General features: G+C 39.7%; 1 pseudogene across 1 annotated transcript in view; it reads left to right on the top strand.

The window, feature by feature from the left end:
* The first annotated feature begins 1,340 nt into the window (after window positions 1–1,340).
* LOC306865460 (nuclear receptor-interacting protein 1-like) overlaps window positions 1,341–6,000 on the top strand; it is a 29,415-nt pseudogene continuing 24,755 nt past the window's right edge. Inside the window, exon 1 of the transcript XR_013786107.1 lies at window positions 1,341–1,536. The product of XR_013786107.1 is annotated as a nuclear receptor-interacting protein 1-like (transcript). The remainder of the gene's footprint in view (window positions 1,537–6,000) is intronic.

Genomic DNA, 6,000 nt, shown 5'->3' with positions numbered 1-6,000 from the left:
TAATTTGTGTTTTTTTTTTTTTTTTTTTACAAGATGTCTCTTATGCTCACATAGTCTTCATTTATTTGATAAAACATACAGTAAAAACAGTAATATTGTGAAATATTATTACAATTTAAAAGAACTGTTTTCCTTTTTAATATATTTTAAAATAGTATTTATTTCTGTGATGTTAAAGCTGAATTATCCTTATTACTCCAGTCTTCCGTGCCACATGATCCTTCAGAAATCATTCTAATATGCTGATTTGATGCTGATTTTGTTATCAACATTTAACACGGTTATGCTGCTTAATATTTTTGTGTTTTGAGACAAAATCTCTGCAAAAATTCTAGTGGCAACATTTTGAGATTCCTGTTTCTTTTCTTCTCAGGACAATTTAAGCAAATCTGCTCTCTATTCCTTCTTGTTGTTAAGGAGAAACATTTGAGAAATCTCATTTGTGACATTTCTTTCCTATGGGTTACATGTTTGAACAGGTTTTGTATTCATGTAAATAACAGATGAAAACATTGATTGGAAGAACTAATAAATATATGTTTACACTGAATGCATAACCTGCCAGTACATGTCCCCAAAATCTGTAAAATACCTGTGATGCTGTAAAGATGATTATCAACAGGATCAATTGCAGATTACATAGTCCATAAAGAGTATGTTGAGGATGGAGGTCAATGTACAGAATGACTGAAACAAGAAAAAAACTTAAACACACATGCATCTCTATTCTGAGGTCAAAGACTGAAGTTCTGTGAACCATGCTTCTGTGAAAAGCTTTGGAGCACAGGTCACCGGCTCGAGATGGTGAAGGAATGAAGGGCGGATATTGTATCTCCATTCATGTGGCATTTGAGGTCAAAGTTCAAAGATGAAAGGCCCCCTAATTTCAAAGGTCAACTTGGTAAAATAGCACTGAAATTGCTGATCCGGTGTGTCTCCAGAATCCAGAAACTTGTAGCTGAATCACACTTCAAAAATGCGGATTCATGCTGAAATGCTACATCAATGCTCAAAAAACATTTTAGAAAAAAATCTATTGGCAGAAAAAAAAATCAACCTCCATATTCAAATCTAAAACATCTAAACAATATACATTGTATTGTTTACAATTATACGTTTTTGTTCTATGACATTGTTTTTCTGTTTTGTTCTGTCAAATAAATTGCAACATAAATATGTATCCATTAAATGCAATCTATATGAAACCATAAAGTCTTTGTTTTCCTCGGATTACTCCAGATTAGGCGAGAGGTGAGGTGACGCACGTCTGGCTGTGCGCGCGCACGCACGTACACACAAAGCGTCTCCTGTAGCTTTAAACTGCGCTCACTCACTCAGCCAGGGAGGGATAGAGAGAGAAGGAGGAGGAGTGTGAACATTGCGGAGTTCTCGGGGATTCCGAGAATATACAGTTCAGACTCAGACCCGACAGTCGGTGCTGGAGCCCGAGGAGTTTTTGGACTCTACTTCCATTTGGCGCGGCTCGCGGCGCACGTCTGCGCGCAGGAAGCGCTCCAGCTCGGATAGCGGAATCAGGTACGTGTCGAGAGACACCACTCGATGCCCGCCCAGCAGCTGGAAAGACTCCGCTACATATGACTGTGGTGTCTGCTCTGTGTTTATTGTGGTCCTAGGAGGTGCTGAGGGAAAAAAACGGAATGTGAGACGCCGTTCACACGGGACGCGTTCTTTGGTTCATAAACAGGACGCCGTGGTTAAAAGTTGTACAGTTTTTAACTTGACACCGCGTCTTAAAAACGTAACAGCTAGACCAAAGACGCAAGAACACATGCTGTGTGAATCGCAATGGTCGCTCCTGTCATTTAGTTTCCATTTTGTTTCTCTGTTACAGTCAGTGCAATGTTACCCCCTTTCTTTTATCTGCTGATTTATTATTCATACACGAGAACTGGCTATTTATATTTCTATGTTTGCAAGCCATATCTTTTATAATATTTTATAGGCCTAATTTAATATTATGTAATGGAGTGTAAGAAGTCTTAAATGTGGTTTACTGTAGTGATCTTCCATATATTTTTTGTTTTTTATAATATTAGTGTCTGCCAGAAGGTTATGCTTAAGTGCTGTCATTAGTAGTCATATAAATCATTAATACTCATGGTTAATCTCTTCAGGACAAGATTTTACCTTTACCTGACACACATTTTGAACTTTGCATTGTTTATAGTTTTCATAAGGTTTCCTGTGGCTTCAATCAATAAAAATGGGGCCGAGGAGGTCAAGGGTTGCAGTTTAGAGGTGGTCAGAGATCATAGTTCGGGTTCAGTGTTGGTTCAGGTGGCTTTCTTTGGTAAAGGAAAAAAACAGTTACTGAATTACATGTCTATGTGTTTTGAAGAAGTTGATTGAGAAACAAGTTATTCAGTTATTTCTTATCAAAAATCTTTTACTCTCTTAACATATGTCTGATATCTCATATCAGGCATTTGTTTTGTCTGTTAGATCTACAATAGAGGTGCAAAATGATTCTTGTCTCCAAATACTCCCCTGACATTGCAACAAGATGGGATAGAGTCAGGCTGACAGCACTGTGTGACCTGTAATCTGGCTTCTTAAGATTGATACTGACTTGAAATTATGTTATCGCTGCTAGAGAAATGAAAACGAACACATGCCGACCTAATTTTTCAGAGGGGATGTCAATACAATGAACTGAGAGTGGTTAAAACCGTGCTGGGTCATCATCATCTTAAAATAGTATCCTAAACATCAAAATCAACAGTGATGTCTGTTCACTACCTTCTGACTTAGACCTTTTATATGATGTTTTGCTTTATCATTAAGTGGCTTTTTTTTACAGTAGTACTCCAGCACATGGTTTTAGCTTGTGCAACATAAACTTGCATGGTGTAACGTGTCATAAATCCATAAAGCCACGGGCGCTTTACACTCATTAACAGGTCAGTTGACAGCTCAGGGACCCAGTGGTTGCGTGTTTGTTCCTTGTGCAATGAATCTTGTTTTATACAGGGTATATCAGTGATAATAGGTGGCCTGGAGATCAACAGGAAGCTGTGCTGTTTATACGAGAGGTTTTGTACATCAAAAGAAGGCATGGAGATGGTTGTCTGGTTCAGGGAATTGAAAGCTGAGACAGTATGAAATACAAGGCACAGGTTCTTCTCCCCTCAGCCTTGAGACAGAGGCAGGGCTTTCATTTATAGCGATGGATTGATTTTTGCTGATTGATTTACTGTAAACGATTTATAGTTTGCTGAATTTGCGGTGGAGGTTTGCTGGGAGATGCAACTTCGATAAATTGAGCATCACCACACATTAGAACAACAGTGACCTCAACACGCCAACCAATTGACCAACCAATGCATTTTTGGACAATTCAAATCATATACTTCATTGCGTTTTATGCATTTTGTATACATATTTTGGCATAGTTAGATTATGGGCCAAATGAAGTTCATACAGTACTGCTACAATCTTTAACACATTTTACCCTAAATATGGTAAAAAAAAAAAAAGCAGATATCTAGATCTGTCTGTAACTAAATGTTAATCTGGCCTTGTTACCATTTAGCAGCTAAGCATGAACAGTGGATGAAAAGCAAATGCTGATCCCGAGAAACATGATATCGACAACTTGTATAACACGCAAGTTAATTTAATATAATTACCCGGCTGACCTCTAACTGCCAGCTGTATTTCTGTATCGGCCGCTATGTCCTAAGGCGAGATGGACCTGGAGGTCAAGGAATCCTGGCAATTGGGTTCAGGAAGATTTTACTGCTCTCGGGGGACGTTACAAATGGTGTCGTATTTTAAGTAGGTTATATGCTGCGCTAAGTGAAACGCCAGTGATTCTAGAGTTGTAAGGCTTAGTCGTTTGTCTCTCTGAGCCGCGAGATGAATACATGCAGATTTCGCAGTCCAAGGCCGCAGCGTGCCAAGCTGTCCTTCACACCGTATTAGTGGCCTGTCCTTTCAGAAACCTTCAAAGCCCTGAGAAGGACACAAACCCTGCAGTAATGCTGAAGAGATGAACACTCTCAGAATTATCTGCAATCAGTGCATCAGCACGACATTCACAGAGCAGGCGACAGGAATGGTCCCGGCTTCATTATTTCTCTCATCTGAAAGCTTTCAGATCACACAGGCCTAAGTAATTAACTAAAGAGGAGTTTTCAGAATTTATGAATGAAAGATGGATGTGTGGGTTATGAAGATTGCTGCTTGAGGTTGAACCGTTTTAATAAACTTTTTGTAAGCGAGGGTTTCAAAGGCGTCAGTTAAGGTCTTAAGGGTTTTTAGCTATATTTTTGTTGTTGTCTTGTACCATCATTCTCAGGTAACTATTGGAACCTTTTACTATCTATCTATCTGTCTATCTGTCCGTCCGTCCGTCCGTCCGTCTGTCTGTATATGTATATATATATATATATATGCAAAAGAAAATTCATTTATTTATTATTCAATCATTTATTATTATATTTTATTTTTGTGATTCACCCTGTATGTATCCCCCCCCCCCCCCCCCCCACCCCAAATAATTAAAGTAAATTGGGTCCAGTGTCACTTTTTCGTTTTGGTCCCCATTGACTTTCATTGCATGGGAATAAACAGTTACCAGTCACAAATACCTTTGTTTGTGTTCTACAGAAGAAAGTAAGTCATGCAGATTTGGAGCAACCCAAGGTCAAATAAATGATGGCAGAATTGTCATTTTTGGCTCAACTGTTCCTTTAAATCACATGCTGAATTCCCTCGACAAAATCAGATCACAAGTAGTGACCGGTATAAGCGGCGACCACTTGTGATGGGATCACGTGAGACGGATGTTGATACCAGGTGTAAATGGGTCTTTGTATTTATCACAGCTTTGATCTAATAGCTTCCTGCTTCTGTGGATCTCATGGGGCCTTTGTCATATGGGCTGTTTCTGCTAAAACTCATTTCATGCAGAGGTCAGGGGTCAAACACAATGGAGCAGATTTACGCCACCTTGTATTTTTGAGCACAGAGCTGCACGCTAAAACCCCGGAAAGTAATAAAGTCCTGTCACTTTTGGAGCAGCCCACCCGTCACTGGCCTCAGACTGCTGAATCACTTAAGACTTACTTAAAGGGGTTAAAACGAGCTGAGCTGTTGCCAGGCAACAAGGGACACCTCAGCAGCCACTAGATGCGGGGTGTAGCTATCCGTCCCTCACGCACAGCCAGCGGTGAAAGCGTTGAAAGATTCTCACCGCATGCCCCTGCTCTCAAAGCACTCTAATGCTTCATGCAGTGAGGCATGCTGGGATATATTATTATGGACTGCTGTTTGTATGCACTCCTGCCACAAGAAGTAGATGTGAGTGGAAAGTGTTGGATTTTTGTGTTGAACTAAGACCTTCTCCATGTGAAATGCAATTCCCGTGCGTTTACGTTCACGCTCTCCGCATCCCAATCAGCCTCGGTCCTTTGATTAGTTGAGTTTGAGCGCGTCTCTTTCGGCAGTTTGGGAGATGCCCTTGGACAGATGTCCTTGTGTCCTAGCAGACCGCTTGGGGCTTATGGAGGCAGCGCCTGCTTTCCTGGCATTAACGTGCCGCTCTGACCTTGACCTGTCTGAGTTGACCTGAAAGCTTTTAAGTAACTCTCTAAAACAGGATTCGGTCATGTGACACCATGTGAAGGGTTTACGTGTCACACTTGACTGGAGGTGTGGATGAGGGATTTTTCGTTCATATTATGAATTAACAGCTTCGCCGCTGTGCATGATGAATATTGATTCAGTGCATAACACAGAAATGACAAATTGTTGTGGACAAAGACTTTGCCTGCTTTCAGTCTGATCTGGTGGAAAGAAATATTGTTAGATGTTAGAAATAATGTTGATATTTATGTATGATATTTGGCTCAGATTTTTCTCTTTTTTTTTTTTAATTAAGGCTTTGAATATTAGTAAGGCACTTTATAAATAATAATAATAACACATTTGTTCAATAAATTTAATCAATTTATTAATTAATTACCAGAGGAATCA

Source organism: Barbus barbus (assembly GCF_936440315.1).
Source record: "Barbus barbus genome assembly, chromosome: 47".
Classification (NCBI taxonomy): Eukaryota; Metazoa; Chordata; class Actinopteri; order Cypriniformes; family Cyprinidae; genus Barbus; species Barbus barbus.
Note: the sequence above shows the minus strand (reverse complement) of the source record. Positions and strands in the feature narration are given on the sequence as shown.